General features: G+C 39.4%; 1 protein-coding gene across 1 annotated transcript in view; it reads left to right on the top strand.

Moving 5' to 3' along the window:
* The first annotated feature begins 11,864 nt into the window (after positions 1–11,864).
* The window catches only part of LOC135712333 (cardioacceleratory peptide receptor-like), a 325,970-nt gene continuing 311,640 nt past the window's right edge, over positions 11,865–26,194 (top strand). The window contains exon 1 of the mRNA XM_065235305.1: positions 11,865–12,666. The gene's annotated coding sequence lies outside the window, so the exon portion shown is untranslated. The remainder of the gene's footprint in view (positions 12,667–26,194) is intronic.

Below are 26,194 nucleotides of genomic sequence, written 5' to 3'. Positions count from 1 at the left end.
ACATGTTCGGTTATCAATTCTTGATAACCGGGTATCAAAACTTGTTATCAATCTGGTATAATCCTGTGTGTGGTATAATGTGAACATTTCATAAGATTTGGTTCAACACATTAAAAGTTATCAAACTTTTTTATAGTTTAAAAAAAAGTTTAAGATTGTGAAGTCATAAAATTCACACTTAAACATATTTTTGTTATTTAAACTGATGGAAATTTCACTATAAGTTTAATGTCCATCTACTCGCAAAATACTAGAATAGTGCAAGAATTGATCGTTGTCAATTTTATGACTCTTGAGATCTCACTCCGATTGAACGCTCACAAATCATAAAGACGCTGATTTTGACTGTTTGTGAAAACGAAACACACAGGTTTTATGTGTTAAACTCATACTTTACTACCTTTATTTGTATATAGATACTTATCAACCTATCTTTTAATTTAACTTACAAGTAGGGAAAATGGATGTAATGTCGCCCTAAATGCCCATAATTTGGGCCCATACATAAATTTAATCGACTAAATTTTCAATAGAGACCAAAAAAAATAATCCACCAGTACCATCCCAATGACTTGTTCATCTAGATAAAATGGATAAATTGCAAATTATTAGCGGTGGGCCCAATCTTAGATCCATAGGCCAACATAAAAGCCATTTCCCCTACAACATAACATTATTACATCTAATGATTTCCCTTGACTCCTAAACTATAGATATCTTCAGTTTAGAAGTTATATGGATTAACTTCTGTACACTTATAATTATACACACACAAATAGAAAAACTCAAATAAATTTAAGTGCTCTGAGACTGACATAAAAAAGCGTCAATTTTGACATGAAATTCAGTTCAAATAAACGTATTTTCGTCAAGTATCGAACTTTTCATTCTCAGACCACTTAATTTTACATGACATATTTTATACGTCTCATCGTTTATATCGAAAATAAATTCCATCACGTGTAAAACTAGTTATTTCTAAGTGTGCACTTAACATACTTTAACGCACTGTACTCATTTAAAATCAAGCATCTTTACCAGCGACCAGGTCCACGATGGGTGCCGGGTTTGAATGGTTACAACAACTCGAATAGCAGTATGATGTGATATAAAGGGCTCGGTGGCCTTAGAGTGACCGTTTTTGCTTAATGAGCAGAACATCATGAGTCTAAACCCATCCACACGAAAGATTTGTCAATCGTTTTATTTGTTAATATGACTACATAATAATAACAGCAACTCGATGATTAAAAGGAGCTCGTTTACCTAATGTCAAACGTTTTAGCTTACTGAGCAGAAGACCGTGGGTTCAACCCCAGGCTCGTTCGCGTTATATGATCGTTAGGACATCAATTCAGATTATCGTTTACCAAAATGAGCCCTGCTGCAAACCCAACCCTTTTACCCAACATCCCAGTGATTCTTCGTGGAAGTGCAGAGGTGTTCTCGGCTTCCATCAAAGCGAGTGTCACGTCAACATATTCCTTCCCATTCATTTCTTGACCTGTGCTCGGGCTCGGCCGGCGCTGGTTTTGCCTAATTTGAGATCACCAGTTTTTACACATTGCGGATGATTGCTAGTCCCAAGCATCGTCTATTTGTTCTCTGTGTAATTACAGCTGATTTGGCAATAACAGAGTAGCAACCGTGGGCGGCCAATCATGCTCATGCTCAGCAAGGTTACAAATGCTCATTGTACATAAAATTATGTTTTCAGATTAATAAAGTCAAAAGATGTTATAATCACATGTGTTACAAGAAGAAGTTGCCTCTCATCCCAAAGGGCCTGGGTTCGATTCCAGTCGGCGCCGCCACGCTTAAAACTACACCACCGGTGTCGCTAATTCAGAGGCTTGAAATGTTGTTTCTTCTGGTTCTGTAGATTATTTATTTATTTTTTTTTTATTTATTTATTTCTTCGTCTTCGATATACTCGTTCAGACTGCAACTTAATCTAAATTTCTAATTCTAGTACTAAACACATTTTTGCTAATGTTAAAGTCAAACTGATCATAAACAGTGTTGAAAGCACGTATACAGGTACTCAGAGGGTTGTTATGTCCATAGCTTGTTCTGTGATGAGGTACGTAAAGCGCAGCGTGAGTTCGAAGTGAACGAGATGGAGCGTTGAAGTTGACAAGCTGACGCAGCGCAGGGCAGTCGATGCGATCCGTAAGAATGTCGAAGATGAAGATACGCTGCAATTTCAGGCGTCTGGCAGACAGCGTTTCCAAGTCAAGTAATAAGCAGCGTGAGGTATATGGAGGCAGGTGTGTTTCATTGTTCCATGGTAGGTGGCGGAGAGCAAACCGAACGAAGTATTTCTGAACTCGTTCTAATTTGCTGGCTAGTGTAGATTGATACGGTGTCCAAACAGGTGCGGCGTATTCAAGTATGCTTCGTACCAATGAGCAAAATAACGCCTTCAAAGCATAAGCGTCGGTGATGAAGGCTGCATGGCGTCGAATGTATCCTAGGATAGCAAAGGCCTTTGCAGCTGTTGTAGAGATTTGTTCGTTGAATCTCAGTTTGCTGTCCAATATAACACCTAAGTCACGAATAGAATCTACACGTTCCAGGGTAGAGGGCCCGATCTTATAGCTGTATTTCAACACAGTGCGGCAACGTGTGAATGAAATCGCTTTACATTTTTTTATGTTAACGTTCATCCCGTTCTCTTCGCACCATTTCAACAATTCGTCAATGTCGTTTTGTATGGCAGCACAGTCCAAGACCGATGCAATTACCCTGAATAGTTTAAAATCGTCTGCGAAGAAAGATTTGCCAGACGATAAGCGGAGACCAAGGTCATTGATGTACAGAATGAAAATAAGTGGTCCTAGCACACTTCCTTGAGGTACTCCAGAGGTTACGTCGAAAACTGATGACTCTTCAGTCTCGATTTGAACAAAAGCTTTGCGATTTGTTAGATAAGATTTGAGCCACTCAATGATCCAAATCGGGAAGCCCATGTGCAGAAGTTTCTCAGTGATATGGATGTGTGGTACGGTGTCAAATGCTTTAGAGAAGTCCACGTAGACTGAGTCAACCTGACTACGAGCCTCGACTTCGTGGAACAGAGTGTTTGTGTAGCACATCAAATTGGTCGTTGTTGATCGCCGTTCCACGAAACCATGCTGGAACTCGCATATTAACGGTCTAGATGCATTGTACAAAAACTGGTGCACCAGTTTCTCGAAAACCTTACCGAGGCAGCAAAGTATCGAAATGCCTCTGTAATTTTCTACTCGATTTAGATTGCCAGTTTTGTGGATTGGCACCATTTTAGCAGTTTTCCACATGGTTGGAAATTCACCTTTTGATAGCGATTGGTTAAATATCAAGGTTACGGGCGTCACTAGTTTTAATGCACAAGCTTTGATAATGGAAGGAGGCAATCCGTCTACACCTGCTCCCTTCGAAACATCCAGGTCGTTCAATAATTTCAGTACCTCCTCTGGAGAGATATATACAGTAGGCAGGTTCACGTCGTACGATGGCACTCGCTGGAAACTTCCGGGAAGAGGAATCGGTGGAGAAGTACTGAACACACTTTTGAGAAAGTCAGCGAATAGAGTTGCAGATTCACTAGGTGTTGCAGCTGTCACTCCTTCATATTCGACATTGCAGGGAATGCGTTTGTTTGCTTTGCTGTCCCTGACGAACTTCCAGAACGATGCGGGGTTCTGCTTCAAGTTTGACTGGAGATTGTTGACGTATGCTTCATAGGTCGATGCAAGGAGTTCGTTGTAGCTGCTTTCGATATTACGGAGGTTGTTCTTGTTCTCGTCTGATCTCACACTGAAAAAACGATTACGAGCCTTACGAAGCCTGTTGCGTTGTTGACGTAATTCCCCTGTCCACCAGGGTTTTCTGTTTACCGCGTTGGAAGTGCAGTGACGGCGAGGAACAACCTTGTCAAAAATCCTGTGCAGTTTATCATAGAAAACGGACACAGTTTCGTCTATCGAGGGTCGATTCAACAGTGAGAGCCAATCAACAGCCGAAAGTTCGTTATTCACTAGGTTTACGTCACATCTTCTGAAGTCTAGATAGGTTACACCCATTTGAGCGCTGGCGTGATTCCTCGTAGTGTAATGAGTATCGAGTCGTAGGAGAAATGGCTTGTGATGGGGGTCAATTTTCAGGAGCGGAACTGGAGGGTCAATTAGCTCAATATAGTCCGGAGCGTTAGCGAATGCAAGATCGAGAGTCCTGCCATTGACGTTCACTAAAGAGTTGATCTGAACCAAACCCCATGCAAATATCGGCTCGGTAAGCGCAAGTTCTTGTTCTGTTGAGGCGTTTGATGGTAAATGGCCATTGATATCGCCATCGAAGCGCCAGCAGAGTCCGGGAAGATTATAGTCGCCTAACGCTAGAACAACGTCATCGTCTTGAAGTTTATCGCAAACCTTTCGGATTGCGTCGGCGTGAGCAGAGTACATATCAGGACTGGAATTTGGTCGAAGGTATATTCCAAAGACGTATACCGAACGGTTTTTTAGTTGTAACCGCACAACGGTCTGCTCAAGCTGCTCACAGTCGGCCACTGATACTGCGCAGCACTGATGACTCGTTTTGACGGCGATTAGTACACCACCACCCCTCGATAGTTGGCTCGTAAGTTCACTACGATCGCATCTGAAAATTGCATAATTTGACGACAGTTCTCCATCCTTTATGTCTTGTCGCAGCCAAGTCTCTGTTAGCACGATAACATCGTAGTCGCAGCTCGATAGAAGCAATCGCAGCTCGTTCGTTTTGGTACGCAGGCCTCTTACGTTTTGGTAGTAGATGGATGTAAACTGATCGGTTGAATGGGCATCGTCGTCAATACTAGCAATCACGTCATTGTCACATGCTGCACGTTCGCTGAAACTCGGAGAACCATTATGCAGGGAACAAGTTGAGAGAAGTGGATACTTGCCTGACAGTGCAGGCTGGAGGACCCCTTCACCTGACCCAAACACAGGGCCGGGACGACTGCTGAACGATGGCTGGATGTGCTCGACTGTGATGGGGGGCTCGGGGTCCTCCAATGTACTGAAAAGTAGGCGTCCCGGATGTTGTTTGGTAACATTGGAGCTCGTTATCACGGCTTTTGGGAGTGTTGGATGATGACAGTTGTCCGCTAGGCTCGCATTGCTGCGTTGTGCTGAACTGGAGGTATTGAAGCTGCGGGATTGAAGATTTTCAACGTACGAATTGTTCATGTCGGAATGGTACTTGCCTGAGAGGGCAGCTTGGAAGACCCCGCCTCCAGAGCTGAACACAGGGCCAGGACGACTTTGACGCTGGTCGTTGGACTCAGGATGCAGCACGACTGTGTCAGACGGATGAGGGTCTTCCTTAGAGCTTGTTACGATGCGTCCTGGGATGAAAGAGTGGTCTATGATGATTTGTGAAGACGGGCAGAGGGTCAATTTTTTTGGTTCGGCTGAAACATGCGGACTGTTATTCCACCAGGCCAATACCACGGATCGCCGACTACTCCCGATACTGCTTTGCAAACGGTCACTTTGAAAGAGACAAATGAAAAGTCTTCCATACTCTTTCCTCGGGGAACTAGCTTGATGATTTTGAGTTGAGACGAATCAACATTAGAGATGTCTTGGACATGCTGCTTCAAGTCATTCTCATTTTGTTCTGGTGCGAAGGGAGTCACGTAGAAAGAAACCATGTCGTTCACATTTTGGTCTTTCTTTGCGATTCGCAGGGATGTGATGCTCGGTCTGGTATTGCTGCCAGGTTGTATGCGGGACCTTGTGCTATCTACTGCAGAGTCGATGCGAGACCCATTGCCTTCGTCATGGGGATCGATGTTGATGAGGGGAGCCGGATTGTCGACGGTCAAAGGTTTCGGTTCATGAGTTGGAGTGGATTGCGTTGAACCATTCAAACGAGATGCATTATTGCCAGCAGGTCCGGAACTTGAGGACGGTTGGCTTGGCAGTATCCGCACCCGCTTGTTGGAACCGATCACGAACTTTTCCGTTGGTTGAGCAATTGTGGAGCTGATTTCGTCGAGTACCTCGAAGAATGACGTCTCTTCGCAAGACCTTGAACGATTGATAGGATCTTCCGAAGTGTCGTCAAGAGTAAGTTGATCCAGGTCGTGTAGGAAAGTTGATTGGTGTGTTTGCTTCGTTTGTTGTTGTTTGCCGTAGATTGTTTTGTTGATTTTACGAAGGTTCTCACCATAATTTCCTAGCCGAGTGTCCATTGAATCTGTTCGTATTAAAAGCTCGCGGAGGGCTTTCATAATCGTTTTTTCACGGTCGTAAACGGCAGGCTCGAAATTTAAGCGGCAAGCGTTGCAGAACCAATAGAGTCCAACATTCGCGGTCCAAGATGCATATTGAACCTTAGTTAGCCCTATGCAAGTGTGATGGAATGTCGTGCCACACGTTCCACTGCACGTTATTACCCTACCCGAGTTCAAGGGTCGCGGGCAAACCTGGCATGTATCCATTTAGTGGCGACGATGAAAACTGCTTTGTTCCAATCCTCCGCAATACGACGGTAGTTGGGAAGCGCCAAAATGTAGGCTAAGTTCGTGTATGGTCAACGTGTACGCTTCCGAATAGAACTATAGAAAATATAATATCAATTAATAGAACTGCAAATAAATTCTTTTGAAATTTTCAATGTGAGTGAAGTGAGGGAATTCTGAAATGAATTCAATGAGATGAATTCCAAAAGGTTACTTACTGAGAAGAATTTCAAGCTGATTCCGACGAAAAATTTAAAGAAAATTAAATTCGAAGGATATTTTAAACGAATTCTGAGGAGAATTTAAGAATTTCGAGAGAATAAAAAGTGAACGCTGAGGAGAACTCCAAGTGAATTTTCAAAAATATGGGCAAATTTAAATCCATTTAGAGAATCGTTCAGGAAACAGATACTTTTGTTTAACCTCGCAATGATTGGAAAATTTTTGTTATTATTCCTCGACCTGTTGAATGTGATCTGAACAAAGCTTAAATATGAAAGTTTTTCAGCACTTATATATGCCGGACGCCACTTATGTGTAAACAGTGATAATTTTTCACTGATCTGAAAATGTATGGCTAACGTCACATTGCCACTTTTCTTCAACATCAAATTGTGTGCAAGTGTTAAGTGTTTTTGGGTGTAGCGGTGCCGGTGTTCTAGTGGTAAGCGTGACTGCCTCTCACTATAAAAGGCCTGGGTTCAATCCCAGTCGGTGCCGTCGGGATTTTCTGAGGCGTAGGACAATAAAGGGAATTAAAACCGTTGGTCCCCGGTCCATGAGTTGATGGTCCAATGGTACTTAGTACGGAAACCAAGATCGATGCAAAACAAATCAACGAAAAAAAAGACGTGAATATGGTGAAAAGTGAAAATTGAACATGGTGGTGCTTATGCCAATTTCTCATCTCACGGCAGTGAAGTGTCGGTAGTTTTCCTAGAATTCTAGAAAACTCCTGTTGGTTAATCAATTCGCTGGAGTTTCCGCAACTTTTTTGTTTTAATTTATGTTATTTCTCTAAAGCTTCTGGATTTTTCCTGTGGTTCTCTGCTCTTTCTTGAATTTCTAAAAAAACTTCTTTTCCGTTTTTGCTGTTTTCGTAAAGATTGTTCTACTGCCATGAATACAATTATTTGTGTAAGCTTCCGTTAATTTCACTGAAATTATGTAAATAACTCAAACGTTTTCTTATTATATATCTCTGGAGTTCTATGGAAATAATAATAAAAATCCCCAAAAAATTTGGGCACTTCTCAAAATTTCCAGCAAATTTTCCCTAATTCATGGAACTTTCTTGTTGTTTCAGAATTTTTGGAGCTTACGAAACTTCTTTGAAGTGTTCTAACATTTTCCTAATGTTCATAAAACATTCGTGGAGTGAAGTTCTCATATTGACCACGTTGCTACCGAGTACCTAAAATTTTCTGAAGTTAATTGAATTACCCTTAATTTTCTATATTTTTTATAAAGTTTTGTAAGCTCACGGATCTTAAATCACTAATTTTCCCTGAATTTCTCTGAACATGGGATCACTGAAGATTTCTATGCATCTCTGAGGTTCTCTAAATATTCATAATTTCCTGACGCTTATGAAGTTTTCAGATTCCTCGAAACTTTTTGCAAGTCTCTGCAAATTTCCCTGATTTAATGGAATTGCTCTGAAGCTATCTGATCATCCTTGTTGTACGCAAGCATTTGCTGAATGTCATGAAACTGTCTAAAAGTTTTTAAATTTCTTTGAAGAGCTCTGGAATTTCTTGGAACATTAAAAAACTCTCACATTTTCCTGATGTTAATATAACTTCCCTTACGTTGCAGAAATTGTCTCGGAACTTTGCTGAAGATTCAGGAATTTGCCTAAATCTGTAAGCTTTCGTCAATTTCTTTGAAATTATTTGAACTTCTTTTTGGTTCTCTGATTCGTCCAGATCAGAGAAGCTTCCCTAAAGCACTCAATTTGACAACATCTTGGTTCTACTGAGATATAAATGGAACTCTCCTGAGTACTTTGAAGTTTTCTGGACCTCTGTTAAGGTCCCGAGATATTTCTGAAGTTTTCATAATTCCTCTAAACTTTTGACAAGGTTTCTATACTTCTACGTAGTTCTCGGCTCATCTTAAGGGGTTTCGTATTTTTTTTTCCTGAAAAACATGGAGTTGTCCTGAATTTAGCTAATCTCACACTTCTACTGTTTTAAGCTCATCCAATAGTCTTGACCCAAGTAACACAAATTCATAGAATTATGTTGAGTTAACTTCTTTACAACAAAAATCAGTCACACAAAAGTTATATAAACTGCTATAAAACATATGTATTGTTTGGGGACTTTCCTGCAGTTACAGGAACTGCCCTTAAGATCTCTGAAATCCTCCAAACATCTCTCGATCTAGCTTTTCTGAAGTACTTGGATCTTCTTAAAAGTTTCCACAGTTTTTCTCAAATTCTCTAGGCATTTCTGATTTTTTTCTGACTTACGTTAATGTCTCTGAATTTTCCTGAAATTACAAGATCTTCTTAAAAGTTTCTGCAGCTTCTGTTATTCTAATTTAACTGCTTTGAAGTTCTTAAGGCTTCCATAAAGTTCCCCATATTTTCAAGAAGTTTTAAGAACATTCCTTATGTTTCCGCAGCTTGTTTATTAAGTTTCCCTGTATTCATAGCATTTCCTTTCATGCAAACTTGAAACAATTTTTTTCTCCATAATTGACATTGAATATTTTGAGATCTTTGACTTAATAAAATGAAGTAACTGTTAATCTTTACCATTTCATGGATTTGATTGTAACGCTGTTTCTTTAAAACTGATTGTCATGTCTTAAAAACGATTAGGTTCCCGAGCAAAGTAAAATATCAAATTGATAACAAGTTCTATTACCCGGTTATCACTTTTTTATAACTGAATATGTTATCATTATGGTTGAATTAACAGCCATCGTAGCAAAAATGATAACAAAAAACTGCTCGTTGGATATCACAAAAATAACTAATTTTGTTATCATTGATAATATCTTGATAACAAATTCTGTAAGCCATACAAATTTATTCCATAAATTTCAAATCATGCTATCATTTTGCTATCAAAGCCTCACGCTGATAACTGAAATATGATTAGGGATTAAAAGCACTATTTTTTATTGTTTCAATGCGAATAATATTTAAAATTTTGAACTAACCTTGCATCGTTAATAAATATATAGTGAATTTTTCATGATAACAACTGATAACAAAATTGATCAAGGCTGATAACTTAATAAGTTATGCGATAACAACTGAAAACAACATGATATCTGGGATAACAAGACTTTTTATCTAGATGATATCGGGTTGTTATTCTACTTTGCTCGGGAAGTGCTGTTGTTGTTTTTGTTTTACTAAAAATATTATATTTTTAACGTATTTTAAAATAAACTTTCTTATTCTAAACCATCTTTAAAGTTCTGGAATTTGTGAATGTGTTCCAGAATAAAGTTTTAATAAATTTATTCCTAAAGCTTGATTGCATTTATTATATTGATTTTAGTGCCAAGTAGTCAATGACTACCCGGACCACCTACAACCACAGCACTGTTATAAATCAGAGTGGATTCCAAAAGGCTGGTGGATTGATACTTGGGTTAGTCCATAAAACCTTTTCCTATACATAAATTACATACATTTTGCACTATTAAAAAGTTAGAAAATTTTACTAAAAGTAGATCTTCTACGATTATGCTTAGTTTAAAAGTGGCCATTGTGTCCATTATAAGAAAAGTTAGCATGTTTGATTAGCTTTTAAATAAGCATAACAGAAACATGATCGTTTCTTTTTGATGACTACTGATGATTTCCTTTATTTAGGAGATTTTAAGCCGCAGGTCGGTTCATCTCCACCACATTTCTTTTAAACAGTTTTTTTTTTAATTTTTATGTCCATCATGGACATATCATTTTTAACAGTGTTTTTTTATATGAAAAGGCAATCCAGTTTCATACAACTTTGCTTCAGACATCTTTTCGAATAGATGAGCCGTTTTCGTGCTAAGATTGGTTGAACAATATTGAAACATTTTGAAAAATTAGGCTCTTTTCAGAATGGCAGAATTCTAACACAAACTTGGTTTATTATTAATAGTTATCGACAAATTACGCAAAGTGTCATGGAATTCGGAGCGGGTAAAGCTTGTTCTACTGCGAAGCACTGCGATTCACACGTACGACATTTATCGAATTTGCAGCATGACTACCGTTGATGATGCATCTTCGAATCACTTTGTTGGCTCAACAACGGTCTCCCATCACTTTGAATTCAAAATCGGCGTGCTCCTGTCATGGTCAGAAGTGGAAAGGAGCTTAATACGTATATGAAGAAAGTGTTATGCGTCTTTAGATAATCTGTACTAGAGCTATTGCGTGCCACTGAAATCGTTTTACTCATAATCGTTCAGAGTCAAGGTTGAGACCATCGATATCCGAAGTAACATTTTGCCACAGCAGCAATGGTTAAGTCTGATTCACCGAGCCAGCGAATACATTTCACGCGCGAAGCACTTTCAAAACAACTTCCCCCACAAAGGGTTTTCAAATCCGATGGAAGAAAATGTAACCATTAGTTTGTGAGATTTTCCCATTAGCACGATTCCGGTTTGATGTTCATCACTCATTCTAAATGGTTTTTGGAATCTTCCAAATCAAACCGCTTCCACACGTCAAGGCCAATCAGCAATAGAGAAGGCACAATTCAGACACAACGCTACATATAGTGCGTCTGTGATTTGGAATTCGACGCGGCTTATCTGACTTCGAAGTGCGAAGGTGGTTGACGTGCTCGAATAGAAATAACTCTCCAACCAACACTGAAACTGAATCCGACCACGGCGGGCACGCTTCGTCGCTCATATTCCACATAGGCGAGGTGGATGTCACACCACTGTCAGCAAGTTTGTATCTTGACACTGCCGCTACCAACTTGTGACCAGGCAAAACCAAGCTACATGCCACATACCTACCAACCAACTCGGGCGAGAGACACCGACGCTCATTCGTATTACATTTGTTTTCATGTGCATATATTTCCACGCGTTTTCGGATTCCTCGATGAGTGGATGAAAGACCCAGGTTCAAGTCTGCTCGAGCGTCTTGAGTCTTCTTGGCGTCACACATGGAGCATGACGCTACGAATCTCACCGCCCCAGCCAGAAGAGCGTCGTATGGAGGGTCGACAACGTCGTACGGCGTTGCGACGCCACATCGTAAAGCTCATGCTTTCAGCCTTTTCCGTGTTGGTTGGTACCCGTGCGGTATTTTTTTATTTCATTTTGGGCCAGCCGCAGCTCAGTCAGTTGTATTCCGCTACTCGGTAGCATCGGTTCAGTTTCGTGGAGAACAGGGTAAAGACGTTCGAAATTTTGGACACGATTCGGTATTGTCGGATAATATTATTACGCGTTCTTCCAAGCGGGCGCGGGAATTGGAATCTACATTGGGTGGAAAAATTGTCGCCCAATCACCACCCAACTCCTCCATTAACGGTCTCTGTGTTTGTTTTTCTTCGCCAACGGTTTTTCCCGAGTTTCCGTCGTTTAACATGTTGTGGTATGAAATGTGAAAAGTGGCGATCCACGGAAAATTATGAAATGGGGAAATTTATGTGGCGTTGTGGAAAAATTTGAAAATGTTGACGACGATGTGATTGTATGAATCAGCGTCAATCAAGAGATGAAGATGAAGGCAAGAGTCAACCGTCAAAATTTATGGTTGTGCATTTTTCCGTCGGTGTTTAGCATCGCAGCGTGAGTTCGCGGGATTGGCGCGTTTTTTCTCGGCAAGCCATCGCGTGCCCTGACTTGCAGGGTTCCATCCAAATAGCTGTTGTGGCCTGCGTTGCATTGATTAAAGTACCTTCCTTTTCTTCGCGCTGTGGAGTTAATAATGAAGCCAAGTGGGTGGTATGTGAGTGCGTAGAGAATGAAAAGCACGAAAATGGTACAGATTATCGCAGAAGAAATGGTGCATGGATAGAAGAAGAGGTTTAAAAAAAATTGATTCTCTCGCACAAGTGGAGGAATGCAAAAAGTGCAGCACGATAGTCGGGAAAAATGCTTTGATGGATGATCGTAGTAGATCAACATTTTCCCGTGGCGTGTTCTCATCCCAGACCGAGTAGGACGAGTGCGAGCTGCTACCATCAAAGGTGCTGTTTTTGATTTTATATTTGATTGCTCGGTGTAAATACTAATGTTGGCATATAAATATTAGACGAACCGATTCGATTTGTGTTCGTCTCAGTGGGACGGGATATTTATCACCAAATTCAAATATTTTGAACTACGATATACGGAAATGTGTACGATCAAACGACTGGGCTTTATTTATTCATGCAGCCATTGTCGGATGTGTAAAACTAACTACTACATTATGTAGACACTGGCGGTCGGAGTAGTGTTGATTGAACATCCCGCTCAATGCGGTGATCATTATCTGTAATCAAAATATTTTCTCCTGTTTTGATGGCGTAGTAAACACATCACGTTTCAACGACAAGTTTAGAGATGGTTATCTCCAATTAGCCTGTGCACTGCTCGTATAGACGTGGCCAGAGGAGGGCATGGGAGGCCATGTCCCCCCTAGCTCAGTAGCACATTTTTTATATGTGCAAGCATCAACTCCAAATTTCTCAAGTCTGCGAACCTTGAAATTTGTATGAGTTGCAGAAACAAGAAGTTTTTCGATGGCCATTATTTTCTTTGTCAAGAGTAAACCATTTTGTTACAATGATAATTGGGTTCTCAAGGCGTATTGATATAAATGCATATTCGTAATCTCAATAAAAAAGGATCCAAAAACTCATCAATTTTGGTACATTGGAACTAATTTAAATACATGCAATAAAATTAGTAAACATCACCATCTTAGCGCCCCTCGGTGGGAATTTGTATGGGAGCGAGCTTTAGATTTGTTAGTTTAGTGTCGAACAGTGAAGTCATTATTTAGCTTTAAATCTTGATTTAAAAATCAAGATGAAAGTCTTTGTCGAAAAAACGTACCTCTTTCAGATGAAGTATAAAAACCGATATTTTTTTTTTAATTTAGGAACCCAATTTCATTTTATGTCTTACATCTAAAAAAATTATATACCAAAAGGTTCGACTAAACAGCTCCTGGTTAACATTGTATTACTTCTGTGTGTTCGTAATTAACGAACAGAATTGAAGTATTGCTATGTACCTTACATAGGCAATGTATAATGTTTTTAATGTGTCAGGGTCAAGAAAACTATGACTTAAACGATTTATAAATCCAAGCATGCTATTTGCTCTGTTGATGATTGTATTCCAATGGTCAATAAATGTAAGTTTGGAATCTAATATAACTCCTAAATCCCTTATTCTATCACACGTTGTGACTTGCTGATTTCCTAGAGCGATTGTTATGTCTGGTGAGCAGTTCCACGTCAAATGACAAATCGGAAAAACTTGCCTTTTTTTTTTGATTTGCATGAAATTTTACCTTATTGTATGTTATGGGCAATCATTCACATTTTTGGAAAAATTCAGCCGTTCTGGATCTTGTATTTGTTTCAAAATGGCGTCTTTGTCATTTTTCAATAAATTGTAGCACGAAAACGTCACTTCTGATCAAAATGATGTATGGGACAAAGTTGTAGAGAAAACGGTAATTTTTAAAGTATTATTGAGTAATTGAGTAATTCCAAGAATTGTTAAAAACTCAAGTATCTGAAAAGTATATTCAATGATTACATTTTCTATTAAAAAAAAGCTTATGAAAAATTTAAGCTAATGAAATATTTAAACAACAGACACTTTAAAATTGGCAAAAACCGTAGAACATCAACTTTTGAAAATAATTACACAATTACTCTAAGTTTCAGGCAACTCGGGGAGGGTCGAGTCAAAAAACGTGTTTTTTTTCTAGTTGGCCTGCAACTGCTCTGGAGTGCTTCGTTTTATACTAAAAGCTATTGAACCACATTTTTGTAAGTTCAGTTGCAAAAGGTTTTAGCTACACCAAATGTAGAAAATGTGTATTTCTTTCTGGAATACCTCGATGTCTTCTTTGTTCCTTATTTCAAAAAAGAGCTGCATGTCATGGTCGACAAATAATATGAACAGAAGAGAACCTAGATGTGAGTCTTGGAGACGACTCAATTTCCAGTTTTTTGAATAGTAGCATGAGTTTGTCAATGCGATCAAATGCTTTGCTCTTAGAAAAGTTGCATACATTGCTAATTTTTTTATATTGTGTAAAAATTTCCAAATTTTCTAGAAAAAATATAAAATATAATAGTGACTTTGTTGCCGAGACTATTAAAATAATGAAAATAGTGCTAATCAATGTTTCTCAATGTAAAACCGCGATTTATGTCAATGTTAATATTTTTCCAAAAAACTAGATTTAATTACCTCTTATTTTAACTTGTGAAAAATAATCGGTGTAGTGGTTTGTCAGCTACAATTTTTCCAAAATATTATGTTTTGAACAATGGAAGCTCATGGCAGTTTATCAGCAAAACTAAAAACTTAATATTTTTGAAGATTGTTAACGTCAATATCATACTTAAAATGAACATTTTTATACGATATACGAGGAGATGATAATATAGAGTTTATAGTTCGGTTATAGTGCGGTAGTGTGAACTTTTTATGTAGAAAGTAGATAGCGAGCAAAAGTCAATTTTGAGGAAGTTACAAATCGGATCGAGCATCCCATTTACCAAATTCATCCGTTGATGAGGGGTTTTGATAAGTTTTCCCCCTTGCCACCACTGACAAAAGGGGTGATACAAAAATCGGTCCTGTGGTTAAAAAGTAAAGATTAAAAAAAGGGAATTGCTGAGCTTGGAGCTTTTTCATGATTTAGCTGTAAGTAATTTATAAAAACAGGTGGGATCCTGCAGGCCCAGATCCTTTAGAGACATCTTCCTTAATGTCCTGCACCATGACTTGATTGACACTAATGTCTCTAGAAAATTCTGGGAATAAATTAAAATATTCACGATCACGATCGCCTTCAGAAAATGTGCTATAGATTTCTTGAAAGAAAGTTTGTATAGAGATTGTATATTTCTTCCGAGTTAACACCAACATTTTCATTAAGATGCATCCGTGATGAAAAATTGTCCAATTTCAATTTAGTTTTAACATCGTTAAATATTTTTTTGGGTAGGATTTTATTAAAAGTTCGGTTTTTTTCTCCTCTGTTCGGGACCTAACACCACTTCGACCAGTAATTTGATCTATTGTAGTATATCCCGTGTCCTTAGTTTAGTGCATGTCGTATTACTCCATCACTATTGAGGAATGATAAAGTAGTCGATTTTTTTTTACAGTTATCATTCTTGCATCTATCGCAAGGATCCGACTCCAATTGAAAGGTCCCGCTATTCATGCCCTTCGGAGTATTGAAACACCCTCTAAAGGCGCGCCTCTTTGTCAGTCAAAAGTGGATTCCTTAGCAACAAAATTGAGGAATTGTCTGGGATCTGGGAAATATGTCGATGACTGTGATGAAGTCCGAAAAGCTTGAAATCTAGTTATACACTGCAAATATATCAATCCGATTTCCCAAAATCTTGAAAATAGTTCATACTCTGAGATTTTGCAATTTATCCGTATTTTAATCTTAATTTTGATTATTTTTTACTCCAAATTACGATATTTTCCATGTATTTAAGTCTCTATGAAATAAATGTTGTTCACTGCCGAGCTGTTTGACATCATACGGGATAATGCCCCCATAGCCATAGACGCTCTCTTGCAGGCGTACTCGACGTGGCAGCCGAAGCTGAGCTTATCGTCGAGCATGACCCCTAAGAGTTTTAGAGAGCGCACAGACCTAATTGTGCTTCCGCCGACTGTCAACGTCGCATGCTGTACTGACATGCGATTGTTGACTACGACCACTTCCGTCTTGTGATGGGCGAGCTCCAGTTTCCTGGTTCTCATCCATTCCTCCACAAGCCTGACGCAGTGGGCCGCTGTCAGCTCTACCTCCACGAGGGATTCCCCGCAGACTACCAGCGTGACATCGTCGGCAAAACCTACAATTTTCACGCCTACCGGGAATTTTATCCTCAACAGTCCATCGTACATGACGTTCCATAACACCGGGCCCAGGATGGAGCCTTGTGGCACACCTGCGGTGACTCTAACGCATTTTTCGCCATCTTCTACGACACAGAACAGTCAACACACGATTCTGGAAGTAGCTTTCCAGAATCTTATACAGCCCTCCGGGAATTTGGAGCTGGTGTAGCGAGTGGGCTATCGCCCCCCAGCACGCGCTGTTGAACGCGTTCTTCACGTCTAAGGTTAGCACCGCGCAGTAGCGAATGCCCCTTTGTTTCCGATGGACCACCTCTGCCGTCTGGATGACGTCGCGGATGGCGTCCACCTTGGATCTGCCCTTTCGGAACCCGTACTGGCTGCTTGACAGGCCGTCTACACCTTCGGTGTAGGCCGACAGCCTGTTGAGGATGACCCTCTCAAGCAGTTTCCCAGTGGTGTCCAGCAAACAGATGGGTCTGTATGCTGACGGGTCCCCAGGGGGTTTTCCTGGCTTCGGAAGCAGCACCAGCTTCTGCCGCTTCCACGCGTCTGGGAAGACGCCTACGTCCAGACAAGTCTGAAAAACAGAACGGAACATGTCTGGATTTTCCGCAACGGCCGCCCTCAGAGCCACAACCGGGATCCCATCTGGGCCCGGGGCCTTGCCCACCACCAGCGACCTGGCAATACCGCCAAGTTCACTGGCTCCCACGCCTGGACCCTACCTATATACCCATCAACTCATGAACCGGGGACCAACGGCTTACAACGCTGACTGGGATTGAACCCAGGCCTTTTGGGGTAAGAGGCAATCACACCATCGGCGCCGTTTACTGTTTTTTTTTATTGATTGGTGAAAAAATAAACGATTTCTATTTCCACTCAAAATTTATCTATTTTCTTCTTGCAACAGCAAAGAAAATTTAAACAGTTCAAATTCACAGCAAAAAAATAATTTTGATATCACATCAAAGTGAATGCACTACAATCATGTCGAAAATTTCATGTAATTTTTATGACCACATAAATAAACAAATGCAGTAAAAGCAGCGTAATGTCAGTTCATGCATTGTATTAATGATAATTTTGTCCTTTTTAGCAAGTAATATTACACCATATTTTCGACATGATTGTAGTGCATCTACTTTGACGTGATATCAAAATTATTTTTTTGCTGTGTTGGTTTGAAAATCATTACGTCTCCACCATCCCGGTATAACTAAATGCACTACCTAGTCTTCAACATATGCTCGAGATATTTTCATCAACGAACCATTACCTGTTTCAGTGATGAGTAAATTACGCTTCGTTACGGTATTTTTGAAAAGAAAACTTATGTATATGCTCACTGTTTTCACTGAGGATGAGCGCTCGTTGCTCGCTTGATCACTGATTGACAGATTTCATCGAGCAAAGAAAATCATGGCCCAAGAACAAATTATCAAGTACACGAAACTCTTCGCTGCACAAATATTTACGTTTTTATATAAAACTCAGATAATCATCACGCAGCAGGCCTCTTTTTTTCTATCCAATTGTTTTCGAATATCAAATGTCATTATTACCTGATTTTTGTAAAAAAACGTAAATATTTACACTGTGTGCAGCGAAGAATTAACTATGATCTTCAGCACGTGACCGAGCTGTTTACAATGCCTCGCTTTGTACCCTTTGTACCAGGCTACCGTAGTGCATTGTACCAAATCCCGATCGTAAATATCAATGCTCATCGTCTCCGTCGTTATTAATGCCTTTGATGGTTAAAAGGATTTCATAGAGTACCATTATTTTTTATTAAAAGCCAGTAGCAGCAGTATGACACTCAGGTCTGCTCCGTTAATAACAGGGGATCCGTGTTAGCGTGTACGTTGTTTACTAGTGAGGCCTAATGCTGTTTCTATGCTGGTTGCTAAGCAGTGTGGGATTGTTTTTTTTCGTTTGTTTTAAATTTGTCTTCTCGCCTGGATGGATATCAGGAAAACTGCCCGGTTGACTGAATAATAATTAGTTCTTTTTTATTACAGGTGCTTCTTGATGTGCATTAACCAAGGATTGTGGCCACGGGAATTATCCACACAGAAACATATTCTGAATTTGAACTGTCGCGTAAAATCTCTTCTCGTTTAATGTTTTGCTATAGTTGGCATAAACATCGAAATTTTTGTACAAGCTTGTATACAACATTGCTAATTTATGCGATATTGCGCTTAAAGTTACACCGAGGTGTTATCCACAAGTCTTTTTTTCGGCCAATATCTCGAACTTAAGAGATGACAACGGTTCTCAATCCTGATTCGCTGTAGAATTCAGAATTCAAGAACAACGATAGCTTCCTGGTGGACAAGAATGCGTTATGGGTATCAACATGATTATTGTTGGGTGTAGTGAAATAGCGTGAGTTCGTATTTCTACTTCCGACTCTGGTCTTTTCCTATTCTACTTCCAGTGAAGACCTTAGAATACTAGATAAACCACTGCTTGCAGAACTGACCTTGTACGCAACATGACGGATGGCTGGGCGTTAATTTACAGAGTTGGATTCAATACACAGACAAGGATAACTGACTGAATCATCTTAACAATTAGATTGCAAGAACCAAGAGTGATGTCCTATTTTATGATACCTGTGGTCAAATGATCAGCGATTTTGAATGGTTTGCTCCAGTAAAGATTTGCCGTGCTTTAACTGGCTTAGTTTAGAGTGTTCTAATCATATGTTTATAAAGGATCAATGTCGGTTTCGGCAACCATTGACTGTTTTCGGCATCCGAAATTTACCCGTAATTTCACAGTATTTTCCCATCAAACCACATCGTTAAATGTATTCAAAGGTTTTTTTGACTTTCAACTTAAATCTAATCACATTTTTACTGATTTCGATAAGCCGATAACAGAACAGCTGGTTAACACGCAGTTCAAATGGAAAGGTTGCCGAAGAAAGAGAGGCTACCGACAATAGTTACACTCACATGAGAAGTTCGGAGCGTTGTAAAAAGGCTTTCAAACAGTTTTGGACAATTATGGCGATTGAAAGAGATTACTTCTCGAGTAACATTTGAAATGGGCCTATGTCCAAAACGTAAACAAATCGGGTTTTGATACCATTCTTTAGCACCGCTTGATAGCTACTAATCGTGTAGGAAAATTTCGCATAATCGAGAAAAAGCATTAAAAATTATACGATTTTCGAAACGGCCGATCAACAATTTTTTTCGATTCAGTAATAGGCCCGCACGCTAAAATGGCCAACCATTCATTTATTCCATTTCATTGATAAGCCTAGTGACGTAGAAGGGCCGATGATTGAAAAATTTCAAACCAAAGCTAGGCCCTACTGCTTGAGGCAGGGCCGATGATTTGTTATGAATTTATTTGACGTTGCGAAAAAGGCTTAGCAAAGGGCGTACAATTTCTGATGACAAGCACAATGGCTTACCAAAAAGGGCCTATCCATTGAAAGATTCACAAAAAGGCTTATTAATTTATGAAATTTAATTGTTAACGATTTTCATATATTTTTGAAAGCTTTTCATATATTTTGGATGTTAGTTACAGTTAGTATTGTTACTGTGAACAATATCAATGCCTAAAACACTTCAGTTTTCTTAAATATGAATTGAATAGTTGCGGAAAAATTTAAATTTCAAATGTTACTCTAGACTTCTCTATCTATTTAAAAGCAACAAATCAATCTAGATAGAGGTGGAATTAGGGCGTTACAACTTTTGTAAACAATGACTTCTCACGATGATTTCTCGAAAGTCATGGCTGTCCCTGGCAAATCGACATAACCAGCGAGTAAGGGAAGACTTCCCCTATCCGATGGATATGTTGGTTTGTGTAGGCCTGCCTTGAATTCCTAGAAATTAACGAAAGAAGTCATTGCTTACGAAGGCTGCTACGCCCTAATTCCATCTCTATCTAGAAATGTAAACAACCAAACACGTCAAATGTGTGCGTGACGCTGAGAAAATGCTAACAGAATCGCGGACGCAGCTTAGTCTGATGAGAATACGTAAATTCTCCTAATACGGTTTCATAAAGTGATGTTTACATCTGTGCTGATTTGATACCGCTAGTGTACTAGAACTGTACTAAAAAGTAGCCAGCATAATGTGAACAGGGCGTCAGTATTTCCAGCATGAGATTTCAGAAACAACTGAAATTCGTGCTAGTTTATTGAGCTGGTTATGCTGGGGAACTAGCATAAGTGTAAACTGTACATAATGTGGTGTTTAATATGTACTGGTTCACTAGAGCAACCAGCTAGTGTAGCACGAATTTTAGTTGCTCCTGAAATCTCATGCTGCTAGTACCATTACAGATGTAAACATCCCATAATGGGGTGTTTACACTTATGCTAGTTCACTAGTTCAACCAACTATCGAGAGTTTCAGTTGTTCCTGAAATCTTATGTTGATCGTTGCTTACGCCCTGTTTCCATTATGCTGGCTACTTTCCAGTATAGTTCTAGAACACAAGCGCTAGTGAACCAGCGTATATGTAAACACCACATAAACGCTGATATTCTGATTCGGAATATATCTATTTCCTCTTCAAATCTCTGAAGTACATGGCGAAATGAAACATAAACAAGTTTTAAATAACATCATGGTAATGATAGAGGGTAGGGTTAACTACCCCATTTCCGGCCTATTAAGCACAACTCGCACTTAGTCTTTCTTAATCTAGCGCAGTTTAGCACCAAACAAAATGTTATTATTACTGATGGCTTCCAAATTTATTTACCTTTCCGTACATACCGTAAGATTTGATAAAGAGAAACCAATCGTTGAGATATTGTCAAAAGTCTAACACTGCTTATTGACGCCAAACTCGGCCTACGGATTCTAAACTCGGCCTAACGCATTGAAACGCCAATGAATTCATTTCGGCCTATCGGATGAAGATAAAAATTGATTCGGTCGGAGCGCTTTTTTGTTTTTGGGAATAATGGGTGTAAACCTTCATATCACTCGTTCTCAGTGACTTCGTTCCGTAGCTTATAAACTAAAGTATCGTACCAAACGCATAATTGACTTGTTAACTCTGAAATCATGGATTTATTTGATGTTTTCTGCTCGATAGGCCGAAGTAGTTCTCTACCCTATTCTGAAGGGCTGATTAAACTTTATAGATTTTGATTCTACACATAGATTCAATATAAATATATTATATATTGTGAAGTATCGTTGTTCAACTGAAATTGAAATCTAAAATGCTCAATGCTTGTCAAGGTTGTGCACACAGAAAATTGGCCTCATATTTCTTGCTCTAGAAAAATAAAGAATTCAAATTAGCTCAATTTTAATTGGCAAATAGATTGATCAACTGAAATGTTGGACTGGTAGGATATTTATTTTCATCCCAAAAGCCATTTTAAAATCACTCACTCGTTCTGAAATGCAAACTGAGATTACAGTATATTGAATCATAATCAATTTTCCTCGCACTGAAATGTCATAATTTTCCATGAAGGTTCTGCCCGGGAGATCCCGGTATAAAAACTCTGAAATCTCCCGGGCTCAAAATAATCCCTAATCCCGGATTTTTTGCAAAACTCCCGGGATTTCCAGAACAAAATTGAATTTATAACCTTGAAAGGTGCAAAAACTAGGTGAAATTGCGCAAAAAGTAAAATGCTTGAGTGATTTATCAATCTACAATTATTGAGTCAAAGGAGCACACAACAAGCGTAGAGAGGAGTGTTGACAAATATCAAAAACATTAAATCTCATCAATGCCCAAGATTAACTGCGGATGATATTGCAAGCTGTGATATCGCAGCTCGAAATATCAAGCTAACAAAATTCACCAACTGCAAATTTCACCAAAATGTGGTGATATGTGAACTTCCATAACGGCTGGTAGCAGTCGCTTCGTGTCTGCCATCGGTGAAGGGAAAAAGAGATAGCATTATTATACCTAACCTTTCTATGAAAACGAGGTGCAACGGAATCATTTTTGCGTCGATTCAACTCGCAGCTTCAACTTTACACGTTGTGAATAGTCTCGCAATATCAAAGGAGCTTGTAAAATCGATATCAATGTTATTGAGAGCGTATCAGAATGAAAAATATCATTTGATTGATGATTTTGTCACAACTGGTGGAGAGTTTCTAGGTGTATTTCAATAAACCTATTCGTTAATGAAGTTGAGTGCGTCAAGTTTCTAGGCTATGGACGTCTAAGGTGGTTTTATTATTTTTTTTTATCAGAACAGAAGTTCTTCCAAATTTAAAAGAATTTTATATTATGGGTTTGGAGAGAATAACTGAGAGACGCACTATATTCATCATAAAAACTAAACATCATGTTTTGCTGAGCTTCCTCATATTTAACACTGGATGGATTGACTGGAACGATGGACCAATTTACTGGTTCTAGATCACCAAAAATATTGCTTTCTCATTGCTCATTGACTTCCGATAACCAAAAACAACTGGTAAAATGAACAAGAACCACATAAATTTGTATAACGTTCTGCTGGGACTAGTTAAATATAAACGATAGATGAAGTTAATTAAATAAGAGCTTTCTCTGTATGAGTTGATTGGAGGCTTGACACACGGTATGATAACCGTTTAAACTTGTTTGAAGCCAAAGTTAACGGATAATAAGTAATAGAGTTTATTCAATCGGACTCCTCGAACATTTACTCCAAAATGACATCATCTCTCTCAAATTCTTCTTCTTTTTCCTTTATTTAACGTCGGTCTCTGTTCCGCGATCTAGTGCCAATCACCGACGGACATCGATTGCCATCCATTGACGGCAATCGAGTGTGCAGGAAGGCAGTTTCCACACCTGCGTAGGATATCGCACCGATTCAACACACATGGGCTAACGGCTTCACTTCCTTTACGTGATTTTTATGCCTCAGAAATATCCCACCGACCTCGGCTGGGATTGAACCACGACCCATTGGGGAGCGAAAGCAGTCACGCTTGCCACTACACCACCGGCGCCGGCATTTCTCACAAATAAAAGCAAGATATCTGAGGTCTACGCATCCCATATGTATTAAAAACCTGAGTCCATGCATTTTCGCTTGCATTATTCTCTGGAAATTATTCATGTTTTCAACGCCACCTCATCCTGTGGTTTATTATGAACGATGACGTAACGAAAAGTTCTTCCTATTCAAGGCTACATATATGTATCAGTATACATTGAGCACTGCCATAGTTGTTAATTGAGAACTTTCTAAGCCCGTACCATTTTGCTTTTATGTATTGTGTATTTAGCACAATGCAAAGGGAAGACCAAAGCATTAATACTCCAAAAAGATCCTGCAGGCACGGCTATCCACAATAATTACAGTCTGAATGTTTTACTATCTAAAATTACTGGAAACTGAGCGTGCTACATGATAAGCTTCCTAAAACATCTCCTTGTCTTCAACTTTCTGTTTGTAGAAATGTTCTACAAGAGCAAATTAATTAAGCTTTGCCAAAAATGCTTCCTGTAGACAAGATAAACTCTTCCGTTGGAATACTATTGAAAAGTTTTTCTTTTAGCAATTATGGCTCAGAGCTGCTACGACCACAACAATCCGAAGAAGATTTTTATCCCACAGAACCGGCACAATGTTGCATAAATAGACTGTCCCAACTGCTCCATTTAAACTCATCAAACAAGCATCCGGCTTGTTTCTGTCCGATGCGGGTACATCTCGGGCCCATAGGAAAACCATTTCGCTCTCTGACCCACCATGTAATGCTCCTCGTGCTTGTCGTTTCCACTACCCTTGTACTCTTGTTACGGTGAGTTCGTTTCGATGTCGTCATTGCGGGTTCTCCTCGCAATCAACCAACGACGACAAGACGTTCACCTAGCAGATAGACTAAAAAAATGCAACGATGCAACACGGAGCTGCCGCCGCCAAGGCAGTGAGGGTTGCGCTGAAATTGTACAACTTATATTCACTTGTTTGTACACAATATTTACATAGGAATAAATACAATCAACGCTCTTGTGCGTTTTTTGTTTTGTCACGAGATTTAAAATAGCTTTTCCCACACGGTGTGGTCCGTGGACCGTAAGGGAAAGATGCACTCATCAGATGTCTCGTTGTTTTACTGCTTATTAAAAATGGATATTTTGCTTTCGGGATGATGCCGAGGATGCAAACGTGGCAGCTACCGACGCGAACAACACAGCATTTGTAACATTTAGGTGAAACTCTAATTTTGAAAAAAATGGAAAGCGAAAGGGAAAGGATCAATGCACACCCAGTGCACAGCGGGCCAGGAAAAAAATAATAACGCTACATCAAATTTAGCTTACATCTTCAGTGAAGTTTATTTGATTAGTTGGGCTAATGTGGTTGATAAAAATATTTCATGTTTTGGTCGAAAATATGGTGCACCGAAACATTTTTTTTATTTCGCAAGAAAAAGGGTTGCTGTCTTGGGGAAAGCTGTGGAACGATATATTTTATAGAAACTTGCCGAAATTATTAAAGCTGAAATCCACGTTTTTAGGATTATATTTATCATACTTTTATCATTTTTACTCGGTCGATACTGATCAATTCGAAGTTTTGCGTGCTAATGCTTTTATTTTTTAGAGTACCTAAAAATATATAATACATGTAACTTTAAAAAATACACGACGTTCTACAAAATTTACCTGAAATTCACGTTTTTAGAATTGTAGTTTGAACATTCGTTCAAAAGACTATTTTTATATTTTTTTTCTCGATCGGTACAGAATTTATTCTTTCCCAAATCAATGCTCTTATTTTCAGTTGCTATCCATCTTCTTAACCGATCAGACGTATAATACCATTCTTGGATTTCTTTTGTGTGATGCGTGTGAGTGTTGTTGCCCATAGCCATGCGGGCCATGCGAGAAAACTGTGTCGTTTTGGAAACATCCATTTTGCATAAGCGGCCGTGTATTTCGGAAATCAAACGATTTCTGGAAAGTAAAATGCAACTGGTCATAGATGAAATGTATCCAGCCACACAATGTTAAAAACATTGTATACCTGGGTATGCAAAGCAATGAAGTAGCAAGAAGAATCGCTTCAGCTCATCACCTGAAGGGGGAAAATATCACGATTCCAAAGAAAGCAGCGCTGTCGACGCACGTTTGCATGATCTCCCAGATGACATGTAGAATGTGGCTATCATCGACCATAAGCGCCAGCATGGAGAGGTGAAAGCAATTCGCAGTGAGGTTTGGATGAGTTATTTTCCTGGTTTCAGCAATGGAGTGCGTGTTTTAAAAATGAGACAAATTCTTCCCATCCCACCATTCATCACCGTGGATGGCGAAATTACACTGGTATCATACCCAAACCAAGTGAAAACAGGTCGCAATGGTGAGTGCAAATCTCACCCAAAGCAACGTTGCTCCGAGGTTGCTGCAGTAGCAGCAGTAGCACCAGCAGCACCAGCAGCAAACGAAGACACTACTCTTAGTAGCAGCACCAACAACAACTACGTTACAGCGACACTAGCAACATCAACATGAACAAGAACAACAACAACGCCAACCAACTACCATCAAACGCAGCCAACAGTAAGCAGTGGCCCTCTCTCCCGAAATCGATACCAATTGCAGACCAACAGCAAAACTCCAAACCGAAATGAAACACCGGCGATCAGTCGACTCGGACACCACAAACAATGGAACAAAAAAAAA

This window comes from Ochlerotatus camptorhynchus, unplaced genomic scaffold (genome assembly GCF_037179485.1).
Source record: "Ochlerotatus camptorhynchus isolate MF236.1 unplaced genomic scaffold, CSIRO-AGI_Acam_v1.1 ptg000471l, whole genome shotgun sequence".
In the NCBI taxonomy this organism is placed as follows: Eukaryota; Metazoa; Arthropoda; class Insecta; order Diptera; family Culicidae; genus Ochlerotatus; species Ochlerotatus camptorhynchus.
Note: the sequence above shows the minus strand (reverse complement) of the source record. Positions and strands in the feature narration are given on the sequence as shown.